This window comes from Schistocerca cancellata, chromosome 5, assembly GCF_023864275.1.
Source record: "Schistocerca cancellata isolate TAMUIC-IGC-003103 chromosome 5, iqSchCanc2.1, whole genome shotgun sequence".
NCBI classification, from domain to species: Eukaryota; Metazoa; Arthropoda; class Insecta; order Orthoptera; family Acrididae; genus Schistocerca; species Schistocerca cancellata.
The window spans coordinates 14,399,561-14,422,290 of record NC_064630.1 but is presented as its reverse complement, the minus strand read 5'-3'; the positions used below and the strand labels follow the sequence as shown (position 1 = coordinate 14,422,290).

General features: G+C 45.7%; 1 protein-coding gene and 1 non-coding gene across 2 annotated transcripts in view; one reads left to right on the top strand and one right to left on the bottom strand.

Annotated features, from left to right (window-relative positions):
* Positions 1-22,730, bottom strand: part of LOC126187749 (discoidin domain-containing receptor 2-like) — a 751,525-nt gene that overhangs the window by 128,936 nt on the left and 599,859 nt on the right. The gene's annotated exons all lie outside the window — the stretch shown is intronic.
* On the top strand, positions 20,320-20,394 carry Trnat-ugu (transfer RNA threonine (anticodon UGU)). The gene has a single exon. It is a non-coding gene; the product is annotated as a tRNA-Thr (tRNA).

Here is a 22,730-nt window from a genome sequence, read left to right as displayed (position 1 = left end):
CACTGGTAGCATGCCACGACAGCGTGGACGTGAACCGTATGTGCAGTTGACGGACTTTGAGCGAGGGCGTATAGTGGGCATGCGGGAGGCCGGGTGGACGTACCGCCGAATTGCTCAACACGTGGGGCGTGAGGTCTCCACAGTACACCGATGTTGTCGCCAGTGGTCGGCGGAAGGTGCACGTGCCCGTCGACCTGCGACCGGATCGCAGCGACGCACGGATGCACGCCAAGACCGTAGGATCCTACGCAGTGCCGTAGGGGACCGCACCGCCACTTCCCAGCAAATTAGGGACACTGTTGATCCTGGGGTATCGGCCATTCGCAACCGTCTCCATGAAGCTGGGCTACGGTCCCGCACACCGTTAGGCCGTCTTCCGTTCACGCCCCAACATCGTGCTGCCCGCCTCCAGTGGTGTCGCGACAGGCGTGAATGGAGGGACGAATGGAGACGTGTCGTCTTCAGCGATGAGAGTCGCTTCTGCCTTGGTGCCAATGATGGTCGTATGCGTGTTTGGCGCCGTGTAGGTGAGCACCACAATCAGGACTGCATACGACCGAGGCACACAGGGCCAACACCCGGCATCACGGTGTGGGGAGCGATCTCCTACACTGGCCGTACACCACTGGTGATCGTCGAGGGGACACTGAATAGTGCACGGTACATCCAAACCGTCATCGAACCCATCGTTCTACCATTCCTAGACCGGCAAGGGAACTTGCTGTTCCAACAGGACAATGCACGTCCGCATGTATCCCGTGCCACCCAACGTGCTCTAGAAGGTGTAAGTCAACTACCCTGGCCAGTAAGATCTCCGGATCTGTCCCCCATTGAGCATGTTTGGGACTGGATGAAGCGTCGTCTCACGCGGTCTGCACGTCCAGCACGAACGCTGGTCCAACTGAGGCGCCAGGTGGAAATGGCATGGCAAGCCGTTCCACAGGACTACATCCAGCATCTCTACGATCGTCTCCATGGGAGAATAGCAGCCTGCATTGCTGCGAAAGGTGGATATACACTGTACTAGTGCCGACATTGTGCATGCTCTGTTGCCTGTGTCTATGTGCCTGTGGTTCTGTCAGTGTGATCATGTGATGTATCTGACCCCAGGAATGTGTCAATAAAGTTTCCCCTTCCTGGGACAATGAATTCCCGGTGTTCTTATTTCAATTTCCAGGAGTGTATTTCACCGCCGTCGGGGAAGATATCAAGCATGAAAGGATGCAGGTTTCTCGCAGCTGTCAGCGTATCTTCCAGTTACTACCACAGATCCTATGCAAACGCAGGAGGATGTCTCCCACAGCTCGATACTGTTCGCACCAGCCTGCGTCCGTGGCGCGCTGCAGGTTTCGAGCCGCCTTTCCCATCTGTCACGGCGTTTGTGGAGACGACCATCGAATCCGAACGATCCGGTGCCCGCTGCAGTCTTAATTGTTCCCTCCTCAACAGTGTACGATGAACGGCGTACTCCGAAACACTTGTGCATGCACCAGCATTGTGCCGAAAGGCAGAGATGCCACAGAACACCATCCACCCCACTGTACCGAGCAGACAAGTCTCCGGAGAACACGTTCTGTAAAGAGTCGTAGACGTTCAACCATTTAACGACTATTGTTAATTTCACTGTCCTTGTACCCCATTCCGTACACGTGACGACCGTAGCACCCGAACGTTCGACCGGCTTCGCCGTTCTCGAGATATTCGTTCACAGGCTCTGCGTTATAATAATCTCGGCGGATTTCTCCATCTGCAGCCGCGTCTTCGCTAGGGTGATCCCCCGTCCGTGTCTTCTCCGCTTACGCACTTTCGTCACCGCGTCACGTGCACGTAACGCAACAGGTGGCGTGCACCTTCGCGACGGGCAGTGGTCATAATTTTTTGCCTTATCAGTGCATCAGTTGCGAATTTGAACTGTAATCTGTAGTGAAACTTGTTATATACGAGGTGCATTCAAGTTCTAAGGCCTCCGATTTTTTTTTCTAATTAACTACTCACCCGAATTCGATAAAACTGGCATTACTTCTCGACGTAATCGCCCTGCAGACGTACCCATTTTTCACAACGCTGACGCCATGATTCCATGGCAGCGGCGAAGGCTTCTTTAGGAGTCTGTTTTGACCACTGGAAAATCGCTGAGGCATTAGCGGCACGGCTGGTGAATGTGCGGCCACGGAGAGTGTCTTTCATTGTTGGAAAAAGCCAAAAGTCACTAGGAGCCTGGTGAGGTGAGTAGGGAGCATGAGGAATCACTTCAAAGTTGTTATACGAAGAAACTGTTGCGTAACGTTAGCTCAATGTGCGGGTGCGTTGTCTTGGTGAAACAGCACACGCACAGCCCTTCCCGGACGTTTTTGTTGCAGTGCAGGAAGGAATTTGTTCTTCAAAACATTTTCGTAGGATGCACCTGTTACCGTAGTCCCCTTTGGAACGCAATGGGTAAGGATTACGCCCTCGCTGTCCCAGAACATGGACACCATCATTTTTTCAGCACTGGCAGTTACCCGAAATTTTTTTGGTGGCGGTCAGTCTGTGTGCTTCCATTGAGCTGACTGGCGCTTTGTTTCTGGATTGAAAAATGGCATCCACGCCTCATCCATTGTCAGAACCGACGAAAAGAAAGTCCTATTCATGCTGTCGTTGCGCGTCAACATTGCTTGGCAACATGCCACACGGGCAGCCATATGGTCGTCCGTCAGCATTCGTGGCACCCACCTGGATGACACTTTTCGCATTTTCAGGTCGTCATGCAGGATTGTGTGCACAGAACCCACAGAAATGCCGACTCTGGAGGCGATCTGTTCAACAGTCATTCGGTGATCCCCAGAACAATTCTCTCCACTTTCTAGATCATGTCGTCAGACCGGCTTGTGCGAGCCCGAGGTTGTTTCGGTTTGTTGTCACACCATGTTCTGCCTTCATTAAACTGTCGCACCCACGAACGCACTTTCGACACATCCATCACTCCATCACCACGTGTCTCCTTGAACTGTCGATGAATTTCAATTGGTTTCACACCACGCAAATTCAGAAACCGAATGATTGCACACTGTTCAAGTAAGGAAAAAGTCGCCATTTTAAGTATTTAAAACAGTTATCATTCTCGCCGCTGGCGGTAAAATTCCATCTGCCGCACGGTGCTGCCATCTCTGGGACGTATTGACAATGAACGCGGCCTAATTTTAAAACAATGCGCATGTTTCTATCTCTTTCCAGTCCAAAGAAAAAAATTAGAGGCCTTAGAACTTGAATGCACCTCATAGTTTCCCCACTGAAGCTCTTTTGTCTGAAAACTCCGTCATTGTCGCCTTTACTACTATGTTGAGAAGCTTTTCGGACAAAAATACTCCTCTTTTACTACGAGGACGTCCTAAAAAGTACTGTCTGCCACTTTTCAGTGACAGAACTCTTCACTCCATTTAAACGAAACAAACATTATCATTGTTCTACATGTTCATTCCTCAAGTCTACATATTCATTTCTCAACGTAGTCGCCCTGACGACGAACATATTTCTCCCAGCGAGGGACCAGTTTCTTGATACTGAATGTTTGACTTTGTTGTCGGAGCCACAACCTCACCTCTGCTTGCACCGTTTCATCAAATCAAAGTGAAATACTCGAAGGTATAATTTAAGTTTTGGGAACAGCTGACAATCGGATGGGGTCAAGTCAAGACTGGACGGAGAATGATTGACGACAGAGAACCCCAGAGCCGGCCGCGGTGGCCGAGCGGTTCTAGGCGCTTCAGTCCGGAACCGCGCTGCTGCTACAGTTGCAGGTTCGAATCCTGCCTCGGGCATAGATGTGTGTGATGCTCTTAGGTTAGTTAGGTTTAAGTAGTTCTAAGTTCTAGGGACTGATGACCTCAGATGTTAAGTCCCATAGTGCTTAGAGCCTTTTGAACCCTAGGCGTCCGATTGTTGCAGATGACGCAGTATTCGTGTGTGGTCCGGAATTTTCATGCTGAAAGAGTGGCAGCTCCATGTTGTGGACAAACCCTTCGAATTCGAAACTCCATTACAGCAGGCTGTTTCTCGAGCATCGACATAGTTACAGAACGCCATGTTACACGCTACGATTCGGAGCCCTCTAGCAGCTGAGGACTGTGAAGATGGAGGCATGAATAATAAAGGTGTAGAATGTTTTATTGTTTTACTTAAAAGCTTTAAGAGTTTTCAGATAAAAATTTCAGAGACATTTCTTTTCAGCGCCCCCGCTTATCTCAGCTTCGACTCCAAAAATCGAGATTCTACACTATTTGTTTAACTGAGTGATGATTCTACACTGCCCTCGAATTTCAGTGGTGTTTTATTATTGTCATCTAATGGAAGTTACCAAATAATATATTTACGAATGCGATGAGCTTCGTGGACGTAAATTACTCGTAGAAGTGTACTACAGACAGTTGCGGTGCAGTTGGTGCCAGGTGCCGAAGGTCATTTGAGGACACCGTAGTTTAGGTTAACGTTTCGGGATGTCCTCAAATCACTTTAAGGTTGCTTAGAAGAAGCAGTGTGTTTTCTTGAAGCATCCAATGGAACCAGAGCTTGATGTCAAATGATCTAGATGATAACGGCATGTTAAGTTCCTTTCTTCCTGTCCACAGTTAGCATTGTTTATTTGCTGTCTTGTGAATGCAGATCCGTTTCAAGTAATTTCCGAGCGAACACTGCGAATGTGATAGCACGCAGTTTGCATTTGGAGTCGGATACCTCCCAGTAGACCATTACTGTCAGCGCACGTAAGACAGCACGATTTCAGTGGGCCAAACTGCACTGCGACTGGATTGGCTGCAGGCGTGGAAAGTGATCCCACGAGGCGTTACAGACAACTTTCTTGGAAGGGCAACAACAGCCCAGATACAATGTGAATAACAATAAAAAACACTCAATAACCATTTAAATTATAAAAATTATAACAACTGCAGAAGTCAAGAATGATGAGATGTTTGCAAGATCCGCTTAAATGTATGAAGGTACTATATTCGCAACTACCGGTTCCACGTCAGTATAGACATCCACAATATGAAAATAAAACCATTATAAACCTGAAGATGCGTCTGTACTCACGTAAGCCGGCAGTTGCGAATAAAGCACCTTCATATATCTGCGCGGCTTTTGGAAACGCTTCGTCATTCTTGGATTTTTAAATTGTTATAATCTTTTGATAATTTAATGGATATCGTTGTTGAGTGTTTTTTATTGTTATTCACGTCTAGGCGTTGTTTCTCCTCTTTTCAAGTGTTGACAATTACCGAGTGTAGCGATATCCCCGGTAAGATGTTTAATCCTCAGTATGTGGGGGCTACAGTTTAGACCAGAGCGGCTGAGTGGTGTTATGGGACTATTCATCGATAAGACCGAGAACAAGAACCAGGATGTTTATTTCAACATTCTCAGTGACCAAGCTCCACCATTTCTTCTTTGTCTCCATGATAAAAGAGTATAATGAGCACACTCTCGTCTTGACAACAGCTGTGTGCCCAGGGCTGTGCGAATTCCGTCCTGGTTGATTCAGGCACCCCATATCGCTCTTCGAAAGGCCTCCTAAATCAACCGAGCCTCATCTTCCAGAGAATGTCTGGGATTACATGGAACACGAGATGAAACGAGGTACCCACTACCTCGAAATTTTGTTCCTCTGTGTGATATAATCGTCAACGCGTGGCTTCAGCTCAGGCTGGCACACCTGAACAAATACTAGGAATGACTTCCTCATCGAATGGAGACCATTTTCAAGGCTACAGGATGTTTTTCTCGGTGTTACTATGGTTTACCCTGCGGTGTCTAAATTTTTTCCTAGTGTGCTTACCAGACTTTTAGAAACATCTCGAAGACAGTAACTGATATTAAAAAAAAACACTCCGTCTACAGGCCTAAAGTGGCCCATCGGGACCGTCCGACCGCCGTGTCATCCTCCGAGGAGGATGCGAATAGGAGGGGCATGGGGTCAGCACGCTGCTCTCCCGGTCGTTATGATGGTATTCTTGACCGAAGCCGCTACTAATCGGTCGAGCAGCTCCTCAATTGGCATCACGACGCTGAGTGCACCCCGAAAAATTGCAACAGCGCATGGCGGCCAGGATGGTCACCCATGCAAGCGCCGACCACGCCCGACAGCGCTTAACTTCGGTGATCTCACGGGAACCGATGTGGCCACTGCGGCAAGGCTGTTGCCACAGTAACTGATATTAGTGAACAAAAATAGCAGGGTAGCCGATAATTACGTATGAAGACTCCACATCACATGGGGGGACAGGGTTAGAAACTCGGACTAAGGCGTGGAAAAACTATCATGGACATGAAGAGATTGTGCGAGAATAGAGAGGAATGGAAGAAGTTACCCTACGTGTGAAAGCTTAAGGGAGTTGAAGAATAAGATATTTGTGTGATTGTAGTATTTGTAATTCTGGACAAATAGTTTCGATATGGAAACACTGTGTAGTCTGAGAATGAGGCAACGGTCACAGGACATGAAACCGTTAGTGGTATACCAGACAGGTACATGGCTGGTTGGTTGATTTGGGGAGGAGACCAAATAGCGAGGTTCAAAAATGGCTCTGAGCACTATGGGACTTAACATCTGAGGTCATCAGTCCCCTAGAACTTAAACCTAACTAACCTAAGGACATGACACACATCCATGCCCGAGGCGGGATTCGAACCTGCGAGACCGTTACGGTCGCGCGGTTCCAAACTGCAGCGCCTAGAACCGAATGGCCACTCCGGCCGGCAATAGCGAGGTCATCGGTCCCATTCGGTTAGGGAAGGTTGGGGAATGAAGTCGGCAGTGCCCTTTCAAAGGAATCATCCCGACATTTGCCTGAAGCGATTTAGGGTTGGTTGGTTTGGGGAAGGAGACCAGACAGCGTGGTCATCGGTCTCATCGGATTAGGGAAGGATTGGGAAGGAAGTCGGCCGTGCCCTTTCAGAGGAACCATCCCGGCATTTGCCTGGAGCGATTTAGGGAAACCACGGAAAACCTGAATCAGGATGGCTGGACGCGGGTCTGAAGCGTCGTCCTCCCGAATGCGAGTCCAGTGTGGTAACCACCGCGCCACCTCGCTCGGGGCGGACAAGTGGTCTCTGGAACACCGTGCACTTTGTATGCGTCTGTATTCTGAAACAATCACTCGGAGGCCAGACGTAGGAGAGCAGTCGAGTTTGGACGAAATGGCCCCTCTGTGTTAACAACTACATAACAAGTGCAAGAATAAGCAATAAATTTGACGCTGCTGGTAGTGTTTTGCATGCGAAGGGAGCGGGTAGGCCCCGGACTATGCATACAGATAATAAGAGTGTTCATGTATTGGAAGCGGTTAACTCGTCCCCAGGGAAGCTGAAAGCTCAAACGCATATGTCCAGAGAGTCGAACGTTTCGCGCACAACACTGCAGAGAATAATGAAGGATCTGAAATTAAAGACATATCTTTACTTACTGGTTCATGGTGTGGGTTCCTGTAGTCATGTCCTAGTTCATGAACCACAGGCAACGTATGAGTGGCCAAGTAAGTGGTCCCGACAGTCGGGATACCAGTTACTTTGGAATAAGGCTGGGCATCTCGGACGTATTCTGAGTTGTGGCCACCTTGTGCTCATACGGCAAAGACTACCAAATCCACCGGTTAGTCCCTCAGCCGTTAGGGGTAAAACCCAATGGGACTCGGGGCAAGTAAGGCTAGCAACCTGCTTCCCTGGTACTTTAAATATGATGCTGGCAACAATCAGAGCAAAATGCCTCGGACCTTTGGAGGTGACGGAGTCCCACCTCTAACTGACTGGATAGTCAGGCAGCAGTTAGAGTTGACGGTAAATTGAGTTCATGGTTCGGAGTAGTTTCAGGGGTAAGACAAGGCTGCAACCTATCTCCAGTGTTGTTCATATTATTTATGGATCATATGTTGAAAACAATAGACTGGCTGGGTGAGATTAAGATATGTGAACACAAAATACCCAGTCTTGCATATGCGGATGACTTAGTTGTGATGGCAGATTCGATTGAAAGTTTGCAAAGTGATATTTCAGAGCTAGATCAGAAATGTAAGGACTATGGTATGAAGATTAGCATCTCCAAAACGAAAGTAATGTCAGTGGGAAAGAAATATAAACGGATTGAGTGCCAAATAGGAGGAACAATGTTAGAACAGGTGGACGGTTTCAAGTACTTAGGATGCATATTCTCACAGGATGGCAACATAGTGAAAGAACTGGAAGCGAGGTGTAGCAAAGCTAATGCAGTGAGCGCTCAGCTACGATCTACTCTCTTCTGCAAGAAGGAAGTCAGTACCAAGACTAAGATATCTGTGCACCGGTCAATCTTTCGACCAACTTTGTTGTATGGGAGCCAAAGCTGGGTGGATTCAGGTTACCTTATCAACAAGGTTGAGATTACGGATATGAAAGTAGCTAGGATGATTGCAGGTACTAGTAGATGGGAACAATGGCAAGAGGGTGTCCACAATGAGGAAATCAAAGATAAAACTGAGTATGAACTCTATAGATGTAGCAGTCAGGGTGAACAGGCTTAGATGGTGGGGTCATGTTACACGCATGGGAGAAGCAAGGTTACCCAAGAGACTCATGGATTCAGCAGTAGAGGGTAGGAGGAGTTGGGGCAGACCGAGGAGAAGGTACCTGGATTCGATTAAGAATGATTTTGAAGTAATAGGTTTGACATCAGAAGAGGCACCAATATTAGCACTGAATAGGGGATCATGGAGGAACTGTATAAGAGGGGCTATGCTCTAGACTGAACGCTGAAAGGCATAATCAGTCTTAAATGATGATGATGATGACTTTACTTTCAAAAACAGTCTTGATCACAATTTATTTATTACGGTGACCGGTTTCGACCACTTCTGTGGTCATCTTCGGACCAATGAGTAAGGACCTCCTTCTGCTGGAGAATAACTACTGCAGAAGGAGGTCCTTACTCGTTGGTCTGAAGATGACCGCAGCAGTGGTCGAACCTGGTCACCGTAATAAATAAATTGTGATAAAGACTGTTTTTGATAGTAAATGTTTGTAACACTTTGGTCACTGTTCACTCCCACAATGTATTCAAAAGTAATTAAAGACATATCATCTACGTTTGATAAATGGTCTTAATGACGATGATCCGGATAGGCGGTTGTAGTTCGCAGCAAAATAGCTGTAAATGCTGAAGGAAAATCCAGTTTTGGAAGAATACATCGGGGCGTTTTGAAGGACAAAGAATATCATCATGACTTACTCAATGTGGCCGAACCACGGGATGCCGTCACAGAAGAGTTTCACAAAATACCAAGGAGGGTGTGTCGAGCTACTCGTGGCAACGTTGCTCTTCGTCCCCAGGCGTGTATCGATTTGGGTGGTGGTGGACTACACCATGGGGAATAGAGGTAAAAATTCTTGTCAGGAAAGATATGTGATGTGATTATGCTCAATTTTATGTTCAAATTACGTTTCTAAGTTTCTTTACCACTGTATTATGGTCTACCTTGTACACCTCCTTAACGATTGTACGAGGGGCGTTTTAAAAGTCCGTGCAAAGACCGAGAGATGGCACCACCGGTGCATATCGAGGTCATATGTTTAGTTCTTAGCATCTTTGGAAAGAACGCACACCAGATTTCAGCCATATTGGTCTATTTCTTTGTGTTCGGCATTCGCGTGAATCAAGGAAGTCGAGTGATTGTCAAAAAATGGACGAAAAAGAATTTCGTGTAGTGATTAAGCATTACTTTATGAAAGGCAAAACGCCTCAGCAGACTAAGGAGAAGCTTGATTAACATTACGGTGACTCTGCATTTTCGGTTAGAACAGTTTCTAAGTAGTTTCAAAACATTCGGTGTGGCCACGGCACAAGTGATGCTGAACGTTCTGGACGCCCTGTAGAGGTTAAGACTCCAGAAATCATTGATAAAATCCATGATGTGGTGATGGATGACAGAAGAGTTAAGGAGCGTGAGATTACCAGTACTGTGGGCATCTCGAATGAACGGGTACATTATATTTTGCATAAACATTTGGACATGAGAAAGCTATCTGAAAGATGGGTTGCACGATTGCTCACACTTGACCAAAAATGAAATCGTGTGAAGTGTTGCGAGGATGGTTTGCAGCTGTTCAGGAAGAATCCGCAGGACTTTAAGCGTCATTTCATCACTGTAGATGAAACATGTATACATTACTATACTCCTGAGACCAAACAACAATCTAAACAATGAGTTACCAAGGGGGAATCTGTACCAAAAAAGGCGAAGACCATTTCTTCGGCTGGAAAGGTTATAGCGACTGTCTTTTGGGATTCGCAAGGGATAATCTTCATCGACTATCTGGAAAAGGGTAAAACTATTACAGGTGCATATTATTCATCGTTATAGGACCGTTTGAAAACCGAGCTGCAAGAAAAACGCCGGCGATTGGACCGCAAAAAGTTCCTTTTCCATCACGACAATGCACCATCACACACCTCAGCAATTTTGGTAGCAAAATTATTGGAAATAGGATTCCAACTCGTTTCACATCCGCCCTGTTCTCCTGACTTGGCTTTGTTCCCAAATTTGAAGAAATGGCTGGCAGGACAAATATTTTATTCAAACGAGGAGGTGAATGCAGCAACTAATAGCTAAATAGTAATATCACAAATTGAGTCCGCCTTGATGCAAACACAGTGTTATTTGTTTATTTCTTTATTATCCCAAACTAGTGTCGGCGACTAATATCGCCATCGTCAGTGGTTTTTTTTAATCTAAAACATTCAGAAAATGGTATGGTTGTACACAGTGAAACATAATTACATTTATATAAAAAGACGCCAACAGAAAAGGAGCACAGAAAATATGTCACAAACAGCGCCAATAATAGCTTAAAACATGCTGTAGCATACAATAAATAAGGTAGTATAAAAGTATCAATATAAAACTATGTTTAAAAAGACGATTTGTAAAAATGTAATTATGTTTTACTGTGTTTGTACATCCATACCATTTTCTGAATGTTATAGATTTTTTAAAAAAAAGAAACACTGATGATGGTGATATTTGTCGCCGAAAATAGTTTGGGATAATAAAGAAATAAACAAATAACACGGTGTTTGCATCAAGGCGGACTCAATTTGTGATATTACTATTTTTCTACGCAAACACAGACCAAATGGAAGAGTTCCAAGATAATATTATTGTTTAACTAATAACTACTTTGCAGACTTGGACAATTCCTATTATTCGGAATGGATCAACAAATTATAACAGCAATGGACGAAGTTTATAAGTCTAAAAGGAGACTACTTCAAAAATAAAAAAATTGTTGACCCCAAACACGTGAGTAGCTTTTATTTCTGCAGGGACTTTTCAAACGCACCTTGTAAATGTGGCGAACATTTTCAACATCTTTACTTACTTCCCCGCTGTTGGGCGCACTGGCGCGATATGCTGCCTGTCACTCAAAAGAAATTTTTCCCCGTACCGCCTACCTGATAACCTCGTAAAACCGTGTAGGAACCCCCAGCCTGCCGATTCGGAAGGATGGCGTGTGCGGCACGCAAGAGGGCGCCTTTGGCAGGTTAGGGGGTTCCCCGGCGGCCGCGTCTCCGCACGGCTGCCCTCTTTCGTTTACCCGGTGGTGCATCCCCCCCCCTCCAACCCAACCTCCCATTTCCCACCCTCCTGGTTCCTTTTCGGTGCAGACGAGCGAGCAAACAGCTGCCGACAGGCCAGGGGGTTGCGTGGGGCGAACCCCGGCGTGTCCGGGCCCTGTCCATCGCGTGTCAACCGTCCGTGCAACGCAGAATCGTCCGCCCCTTCCGTAGGCGCCCGTAAACTGATAAAAAAATTCTCTCGTCGAGATCTTCAGTTTCAACAAACTGAAACTTCCCCTTAGAACTATTATATAAGACTGTGCTTAAACTGACACACCATATTTTTTTAGCGCAACGCAATCTGACTTTCAGAAATCCCTACAAAGGAATGGCCCTTACTAACATTAACCTGTACCTTTCACAAATCACTTACCTCACCAAAAATCTTCGTTACTAGAACAACTGCAATACAGCGAGCGCCACTACTGCCAGCTAAATAAAAGATTCAAACTACTGAAGGCACTAACTACTGATAGGCATAGTTAGCAAATGAAAGATTTTAATAGAGAACAAACAATGTATTTACCTTAATAATCATAATATATATGCCATCCAGTCTTACAAATTTCAAGTCTCCGCCATTTCTGTCCCCACATCCACCACTGCTGGCGGCTCACCTCCAACTGCGCAACGCTACGCGCTGTTCAAGTCCAGCTGCCCAACACTACAATGGCAGACAACAATGCTACCTAGCCACAGACTGCACACAGCACAGCCAGTGATTTTCATACAGAGCGCGACGTAACGTTGCCAATAAGAAAACATAAACAGCCTACTTACATAGCCCCCATGCTCCCCACAAAAAATTTTACAAATTGTTTTGGGCAGTGGCCAATAATGATTTGATAAAATTTTTCATAATTACAATAACAAAGATATCAAATGCACACACTTATTGATATAATGTTGGTCAAAAGCTAAAATTTTCTCACAGTCCATAAACATAGTCCTCATCATTCATCACAATAGTAATTACAGTTTTTTTCACAAAGTCTCATTAGTAAAAGAAATTGCACACGGAAGTAGTGGATTTCCATGCAGTCTTGAAGAAGTAGTGTTGTCCTTCCAACGGAAAGACAGTGCTGACTCTCGACATGCAGACAGGTAATGGGCCACAACAGAGCAAACCCACAGCAGAGTCAGTTTTGAAGAATATTGGTAGGTAGGTCATCACAGAGTAGACCCACTGTAGTCCTGGTAGAGATTACGGTATTTGTAAGTAGGCTGTTTAGGTTCTTATATTGGTAACGCCGCCGCCACGTAGCGCTCTCTGTATGAAAATCACTGGCTGTGCTGTGTGCAGTCTGTGGCTAGTTTGCATTGTTGTCTGCCATTGTAATGTTGGGCAGATGGACGTGAACAGCGCGTAGCGTTGCGCAGTTGGAGGTGAGCCGCCAGCAGTGGTGGATGTGGGGAGAGAAATGGCGGAGACTTGAAATTTGTAAGACTGGATGGCATATATATTATGATTATTAAGGTAAATACATTGTTTGTTCTCTATTAAAATCTTTCATTTACTAACTATGCCCATCAGTAGTTAGTGCCTTCAGTAGTTTGAATCTTTTATTTAGCTGGCAGTAGTGGCGCTCGCTGTATTGCAGTTGTTCGAGTAACGAAGATTTTAGGTGAGGAAAGTGATTTGTGAAAGGTACAGGTTAATGTTAGTCAGGGCCATTCCTTTGTAGGGATTTCTGAAAGTCAGATTGCGTTGCGCTAAAAAAATATGGTGTGTCAGTTTAAGCACAGTCTTATATAATAGTTCTAAGGGGAAGTTTCAAAACTAAGAGTACCACCATTCGTTTTCTCAGTACAAACGATTGTACCACACTGTTTCATCCCTGATTTCTCTGTCTTAGCATCCCTTTTGTGTGCAGTAGAATTTGCTGCAATCTCATGCTCAGGAAGTAACGGGGAACACTAGTTGCTGTCGTTGCAGTCTTCACTGCCATGATTGGTTTGACGCATCTCTCCACACTAAACTATATTGTGCAAGAGCTCCAATTTCCTCTTAACTACATCCACGCCAACCTGCTTGCTACAGTCAAACGTTGGTCGCCAATTTTTCGCCCCGTACATCCCTTCGATACCAGTCTGATGATTAGCTTGTGCCGCAGGATATTTCTTTCACTCAAGTGGTGCCCTATATTTCGATTCTCCGAGAGATTCCATTCAGTACCTCTTCATTAGATAACCACTGTTCTCATCTAATGTTCAGCATTCACCTGTAACACCAAATATCAAAAGTTTCTGTTCGCTTGCTGTATGAACTGTTTATTGTCCTTATTTCAAGCCCACACATGGGTTACATTGCAGACGAATACCTCCTCTAACGACTCTATCATACTTATTGTCTTGTACTGCATTGTATTGTATGTTAAATGGGGACCTAGAAACGACGGAGAGGCTCCGTCCCCGCCGCAGCCGCAGTGGTCCACAACCCCACGACGACTACCGCAGTCCACTTCACCCCTACGCCGCCCCACACCGAACCCAGGGTTATTGTGCAGTTCGGCCCCCAGTGGACCCCCCCAGGGAACGTCTCACACCAGACGACTGTAACCCCTAAGTTTGCGTGGTAGAGCAATGGTGGTGTACGCGTATGTGGAGAACTTGTTTTGCGCAGCAATCGCCGACGTAGTGTAACTGAGGCGGAATAAGGGGAACCAGCCCGCATTCGCCGAGGCAGATGGAAAACCGCCTAAAAACCATCCGCAGACTGGTCGGTTCACCGAATCTCCACACTAATCCGCCGGGCGGATTCGTGCCCATCATACTTAAGTTTATATTAAACTGCACGTATTTCTCCTTTACCGAAATGATTTTCAATTCATAGCCAGTCTGTATTTTATATCACGTCTACTTCGGCCGTCATCAGTTAATTTGCTGCTGTTGTTGTTGTTGTGGTCTTCAGTCCTGAGACTGGTTTGATGCAGCTCTCCATGCTACTCTATCCTGTGCAAGCTTCTTCATCTCCCAGTACCTACTGCAACCTACATCCTTCTGAATCTGCTTAGTGTATTCATCTCTTGGTCTCCCTCCACGATTTTTACCCTCCACGCTGCACTCCAATGCTAAATTTGTGATCCCTTGATGCCTCAAAACATGTCCTACCAACCGATGCCTTCTTCTAGTCAAGTTGTGCCACAAACTTCTCTTCTGCCCAATCCTATTCAATACCTCCTTATTAGTTACGTGATATACACACCTTATCTTCAGCATTCTTCTGTAGCACCACATTTCGAAAGCTTCTATTCTCTTTTTGTCCATACTAGTTATCGTCCATGTTTCACTTCCATACGTGGCTACACTCCATACAAATACTTTCAGAAACGACTTCCTGACACTTAAATCTATACTCGATGTTAACAAATTTCTCTTCTTCAGAAACGATTTACTTGCCATTGCCAGTCTACATTTGATATCCTCTCTACTTCGACCATCATCAGTTATTTTGCTCCCCAAATAGCAAAACTCCTTTACTACTTTAAGTGTCTCATTTCCTAATCTAATTCCCTCAGCATCACCCGACTTAATTCGACTGCATTCCATTACCCTTGTTTTACTTTTGTTGATGTTCAACTTATATCCTCCATTCAAGACGCTGTCCATTCCATTCAACTGCTCTTCCAAGTCCTTTGCTGTCTCTGACAGAATTACAATGTCATCGACGAACCTCAGAGTTTTTATTTCTTCTCCATGTATTTTAATACCCACTCCGAATTTTTCTTTTGTTTCCTTTACAGCTTGCTCAATATACAGATTGAATAACATCGGGGATAGGCTACAACCCTGTCTCACTCCTTTCCCAACCACTGCTTCTCTTTCATGCCCCTCGACTCTTATAACTGCCATCTGGTTTCTGTACAAATTGTAAATAGCCTTTCGCTCCCTGTATTTTACCCTTGCCAGCTTTAGAATGTGGAAGAGAGTATTCCAGTCAACATTGTCAAAAGCTTTCTCTAAGTCTACAAATGCTAGAAACGTAGCTTTGCCTTTTCTTAATCTTTCTTCTAAGATAAGTCGTAAGGTTAGTATTGCCTCACGTGTTCCAACATTTCTACGGAATCCAAACTGATCTTCCCCGAGGTCGGCTTCTACCAGTTTTTCCATTCGTCTGTAAAGAATTCGCGTTAGTATTTTGCAGCTGTGACTTATTAAACTGATAGTTCGGTAATTTTCACATCTGTCAACACCTGCTTTCTTTGGGATTGGAATTATTATATTCTTCTTGAAGTCTGAGGGTATTTCACATGTCTCATACATCTTGCTCACCAGATGGTAGAGTTTTGTCAGGACTGGCTCTCCCAAGGCCGTCAATAGTTCTAATGGAATGTTGTCTACTTCCGGGGCCTTGTTTCGACTCAGGTCTTTCAGTGCTCTGTCAAACTCTTCACGCAGTATAGTATCTCCCATTTCATCTTCATCTACATCCTCTTCCATTTGCATAATATTGTCCTCAAGTACATCGCCCTTGTATAAACCCTCTATATACTCCTTCCACCTTTCTGCCTTCCCTTCTTTGCTTAGAACTGGGTTGGCATCTGAGTTAATTTGCTGCCCAAATAAAAAACCCACTTAGTACTTTCAGTATCTCATTTACCAATCAAATTCCTTTAGCATCACCTGACTTACTTTCACTATATCCCATTACCCTTCTTTTACTTTTCTAGGTGTTCGTCCTACAAGGGGCGATCAAAAAGTTCACATGTTAGAGAGCAGCTGCAGCGTATACGCAACGTAGCGAGATTCCGATGCGGGTATATGAGCACAGACATGTTGGCAAGGGATTAGAGCGGCGTTCGTGTCTTTTCGACGTGTGCTGTAAACGCAGACGCGAAATGAAATGGTCGTGTGGCATTGACGGCCGGAAGGCCCCACCCGCAGAAGTTCGGCCTCAGGGCTGCAAGTCTTATTTCAGGTGACGCCACACTGGGCGACTTCTGTGTCGGCGATGGCGAGGCCTGCAGGACACCCACTCCACGAGTGGAGAAAATCTCCATCCCGGCCGGGAATCGGACCCGGGTCCGCTGTACGAGGTGTGGCTAGAAAGAAACCAGACTAGTACTGGTGAAACAATAAAACGAATGCAATAAGGCTGAAAGTCGCGTGGCCTGTCACGTGACTCTCGCTCCGCCTACTGCTCAAGTTTCATCTGCCTCCTGCACTCAGTCTGCCCATGGCGTCTGTTTTAAGTAGTTGACGTTTTGTCTGTGCGTCGGAAAATGTTGAGTGTACAGAAAGAACAGCGTGTTAACATCAAATTTTGTTTCAAACTAGGAAAATCTGCAAGTGAAACGTTTGTAATGTTACAACAAGTGTACGGCGATGATTGTTTATCGCGAACACAAGTGTTTGAGTGGTTTAAACGATTTAAAGATGGCCGCGAAGACACCAGTGATGACACTCGCACACTTTGTTCGTGTTGAAACTTTCATGAAGAATCTGCCTAACACTTTCCTTGTCAACTCCTGTTAACTCAGACACTGCTCTGATTGTTAAACGGCGATCTTGTCGAACAAGTTTACCGATTTTTTCAATGTTTGCATCAGTTTTTGCTGACAATGGTCTGCCAGTACCAGTACTAGCCCGGTTTTTTTCTAGCCACACCTCGTATGGTAGGCAAACACGTTACCACTCAGCTAAACAGGCGAACGCTAAGTGCGGAAATGCAAACTGTGGCGGTATTATTACCAAATGCCTCCAAACAGGACCAGTGTGCTGTTATCCTGTTCTTGATTGCTGAAGAACAAACACCGGTGGAGGGGTTGTTTGGGGGAGGAGACCAGACAGCGAGGTCAGCGGTCCCATGTGATTAGGGAAGGACGGGGAAGGAACCCAGCCGTGCCCTTTCAAAGGAACCATCCCGGTATTTGCCTGGAGTGATGTAGGGAAATCACGGAAAACCTAAATCGGGATAGCCGATCGTGGGATTGAACCGTCGTCCTCCCGAATGCGAGTCCAGTGTGCTAGCCACTGCGCCACCTCGCTCGGTAAACACCGGTAGACATCCATCGGAGAATGAAGAACTTTTTTTTTTTTTTTTGGGTCGCATGTCTGTCGTCCATCGTCCCCAGCATCGTGAGTTGCTGCTTCACGGTAACGTAACGTCCCAACATCGCAAATGTCGTAACGCAGAAGTTATGCCAAATCAAATGACAGACAGTCGAGCACCCGCCCTACAGTCCTGATCTCCGCATCTCTGCGCACGTGACTGTGGCACCTTCGGCCCTTTAAAGAGGGCCTTGAAGGGTCGACGAGAACGTACAGCAGGCCGTCGCGGACTTGTTCACGCAGCACGGCACGGTGTTTTGCCAAACGCCTGGTGTATCGATGGCACGATTGCCTCAAAGCTCACGGTGATTTTGCCCGTTTGGCATATCTATTCTGATCTCCGAACGGAAACTTTTTGGTCGTCCCTTATTAAATCTCTATTGGAGACATTATTCATACCATTCAATGTCTCCACGAAGTACTTCCCCACCTTTGGAGTAATTACGTTATCAATGCACGCCTCAGAGTTTATCTTTTTTCTTCATGTTCCATAATTCCAATCGTAAATCAGTCCTTGCCATCGTTTAATCCTTTCTGAATAAAAGTTTGATTACCATTGAAGGAAGGCTACAAAACTCTATGACTCCCTTGTCAACCACCGCTTTCCTTTCATGTCCTTTGTAATATTATTGGATTTCAGATACTCTGCAAATGAGACACTTGTCATAAAAGAGAGGAACAGCCATCGGGCTGTAATCCGTAAAGATATTAAGAATGACAGCCCATGTCTAAAGAGACAAAATACATTATAACGTGCGCATACACCAAGACGCGTGTTTAGCGTTAAAATATTTCAAATAAACACTATGACCCGCTGGGCGCAGATATTTAAATCATTGCCACAACGCGCGACAGCAATAAGCTGTGAAACATTTGAAAGAACATCCATCATTTGTTAAGAAATGTTCTAGAGATTTCATTACCTTTTTACGTCTGGTCGCCGATTTGTTAAGACGTCTTGTGTAGCACCGCTACAAGTTATATTTCATTTAGTGTCAAAATCATGGAAACACCAAGCAAAACGCTTCGGTAAACCGTGTGACTCTAAAAAGTGCTTACGCGCACGCCAGAACATTTAATTTTTAAGAAATCTCGGACAGACAAAAGCAGCTATTGTTGGACTGCTCCACGTATGACAGAAACATAAAAATGTAAGTTTTGTATTCATTGTGTATCTGTTACTGTCTATTTGTTTAGCGCCCTTTTCTTTGAGAATATATTGATGCTTCACTTTACAGAAAATCTCTGCTTATTCTTGTCTTTAAACTCACCATGATTTTTCAATGTATGTAAGCTTCGTTACAGGTTCGCTCTTCGTCGCGGTATCTCGATTGTATTCGGGAGGACATTAATGTGTTCACTTTCCAGTCTGATAACTTTTTACAAAATTTTACTGTTTTGCATCCATTTCCATTTTTATTATTATTCAAATAGTTCCGTTAGGTATTTTCATCGAAGATTCTGATTGCTTGAAGGCAATCCGGGTCAAAGGTCAGTCACGAAACCACCTTCGCCTAATCAAACCTTACGTCTCCTGAACACAATCGAAAACCGACGCATCGACGATCATACATTAATTTTTCTCTCTTACATATTTGATTAAATGTGTGTGAATAGAAAAATCTATAACACTAGACCTTCCACTCTAGTTCGACGAACTGCAGTCTGATTGCTGTGGCCTCTGTAAAGAACCTTTCGCTCCCTGTGTTTTTACCCCTTGTAGCTTCTGGTTTTCAGAGTATAAAAGCATGAGTATGAATTCGTACATGATGGAAGAAAGCTGATTCGTAGGCAGCGGAAGGCGACTGTTAAATTTTTTAATTAGGTTTTTAATGTTTTCAACTTTTTGTCGTTTATTTATGGATTTTACGTAGAAAATTGATGAAAATCAATAGAGGAAACGGTTGAAATTTAGAATTTGTTTAAATCTCTCTTTCTGTTACAAATAACAAATAGTTACAAAGAAGTATGCAAATTGTCCATCATACATACAATAAAAATTCACGCTTCTTGTTGGTCATTTAAGTAGTTTGTAAGTCACTGAATTTTGGGGGTAGACGTGAGACTCGTGAACCTGCAAAAAGTGGTAAAAGGCGGAGAGTACCAGCGATGTGGCTTCTGTCTGACCCGAAGAGGCCCAGTCACTGAGCAAAGGAGCACGCTCTTCCACTTTTTGTGAGACATTTCGTGATGAGTGGAAGTAAATGTAACTGGCGATTTACTGGTGCAGGGTAAATGTCGCTCCCTCAGCATTTCTGCATAGAAGCGAGCGATGAAACCCTCGACACAACAACAAAAATACTAGGTGTAGAAATGGAATTCGTAGGAAACTCGGAGTCATTTAAATAAGGTGCGACAGGTGTCGTAACGTCTGGTATGAACACGTGAGCAGGACAGATGACAGAAGGATTTACAAGGTCTATTCATTGTGCAACATTTCTAAGAGTGAAATGATAATTAATTGGACACCCTAGCTGCAAGCAGGCGTTGATATACTTCATTGGGGACATGTTGAAAATGTGTGCCCCGACCGGGACTCGAACCCGGGATCTCAGGAGATCCTGCTTACATGGCAGACGCTCTATCCATCTGAGCCACCGCTCACGGGGAGCGTGCAAGGGATAAGTCCCTGCAGACGCACTATCCTCTGTGCCCGCGGTGGCTCAGATGGATAGAGCGTCTGCCATGTAAGCAGGAGATCCCGGGTTCGAGTCCCGGTCGGGGCACACATTTTCAACATGTCCCCAATGAAGTATATCAACGCCTGCTTGCAGCTAGGGTGTCCAATTAATTATCATTTCATTTCTAGCAAAGCTGCATGGTCATTAACGGTAACTGTTCTTTCGGGAACAGATACTACCGTCATATATAATTTCTAAGAGTTATAAGAAAACATGAGAGGTAGAACAGTCTTATGTGTGTGAATTTCTAAGGGACCAAACTGCTTAAGATCATCGGTCCCTAGACTTACACATTACTTAAACTAACTTACGCTAAAGACAGCACACACAGCCATGCCCGGGGGAGGACTCGAACCTCCGTCGGGGGATGGGGGGGGGGGGGGGCGCAATTAGTGACATGGCGCTTCTAACCGCGCGGCCACTCCACGTCGCGAACAGTCTTAAAGCTTAAGCCAGGAAGGGCAGAAGAAATGAAAAGCAGATGCACCTGCAATAAAACACTGTAGACACGAGTATTCGTAATGGGTTCTGCAATTTAAATTGTAAATGCTTTCTTTGTTGACAACAGTAACGGCACGGGTTCGAGGCAAGCAAGGTCGCTGCCGGAAGGCAGCCGCTCGCCGTGGTACGCTGCCACATTATTCTGTACGTCTGTCGGTTACCGAAACCAGGGACGCTTTGGCACGCGGCATACGCTACAGCGGCAGCGGCCAAGCCACAACAAACCCACCTTACCACGTATAAATACAGGGCTGTACGCCCAGGCTGCTCATCGAATAATTATCGAGACATCGAGTCGACACTTGCGCTGTGGTGCGGGCTCCCGCCAAGAGACCGCCGTGACTCAGGTGTCCTTCTGACTGGGCCGCCTGTGGTCAAGGGGTCAGCTGCAGCCGAGGGTCGAACCGAGCCACCCCCTCCGGCACCCACCCACTCAGCCACTGGACGTTCGGCAGTGCCAGACGCCGCCAGACAGACACACAACTGCCTCGGCTTACATAAATGAGTGTCCAAAGTGCTTTCCGCCTTGTTCTTAGCACTTTGAAAGGCAAAAGTATCTCTGCGTCTGGAAGCGAAGGATATGTTTCGTGATATACAGGGTGAGTCACCTAACATTACCGCTGGATGTATTTCGTAAACCACATCAAATAGTGACGAATCGATTCCACAGACAGAACGTGAGGAGAGGGGCTAGTGTAATTGGTTAATACAAACCAAACAAAAATGCACGGAAGTATGTTTTTTAACACAAACCTACGTTTTTTTTTAAATGGAACCACGTTAGTTTTGTTAGCACATCTGAACATATAAACAAATACGTAATCAGTGCCGTTTGTTGCATTGTAAAATGTTAATTACATCCGGAGATATTGTAACCTAAAGTTGACGCTTGAGTACCACTCCTCCGCTGTTCGATCGTGTGTATCGGAGAGCACCGAATTACGTAGGGATCCAAAGGGAACGGTGATGGACCTTAGGTACAGAAGAGACTGGAACAGCACATTACGTCCACATGCTAACACCTTTTTATTTGTCTTTTTCACTGACGCACATGTACATTACCATGAGGGGTGAGTTACACATACACACGTGGTTTCCGTTTTCAATTACGGAGCGGAATAGTGTGTCCCGACTAGAGATGGGGGATCCGCTCTTGAACTAATTCATAGAGTTCAATCTTTCAAAGGAGTGAACAATCAGTGATTCAGAAAAAAAGAACGGTAGCTCCAAACGTTTCCCACGGCAGAGAGAGAGAGAGAGAGAGAGAGACGGAGCATATCAGCAGCGCCTCTGCTGGTCACAGCACAGTGCACGCCACACAACACAGCCAGCGCCGGCCTCTGCCCTGCTTCTACCTTGGCTGCCTGCATTGTGCAGTGCCCCATTGGATTTTGTGTTTCACATATGCCGTGGCGTCTGTGCGTCGTCTGCCGTGCAGTGTCTGGCGCAGCGTAACTTCGCATCGCACTCTGTCGGCGATCGTTTCAGTCGCACGTCCTGCCCTCTGGGCAGTTGATGCGAGCAACAGGACAGAGAGCCACCTAGCGGATAACATAGGAACTACTTGCAAAAACCCGCTCGCAAGGGAACGAACTATTTGTCTTGGAGCAGGTGAGTTCACCGCTACCCCCTCCCTCGGAACTCGCCCGCTCAACGCTCGCCCCACCGTCTCGACTCTAGCCAGAGCGTCGAGCAAAGCGACTCAGGTGTCACTGTGGTCTCTGCGGTCTCAGCTCACGCAGTAATACAGCTCGCGGCTCGACCTGCTCGACTCAGCGCCTCTGCATCGGAATTGTTCTTCGTAGTAATGCCGCTATGTATATTACATTATTATGTTATGTATACATCAATTGTTTTTATTTTATTTTTATTTGTTTAAA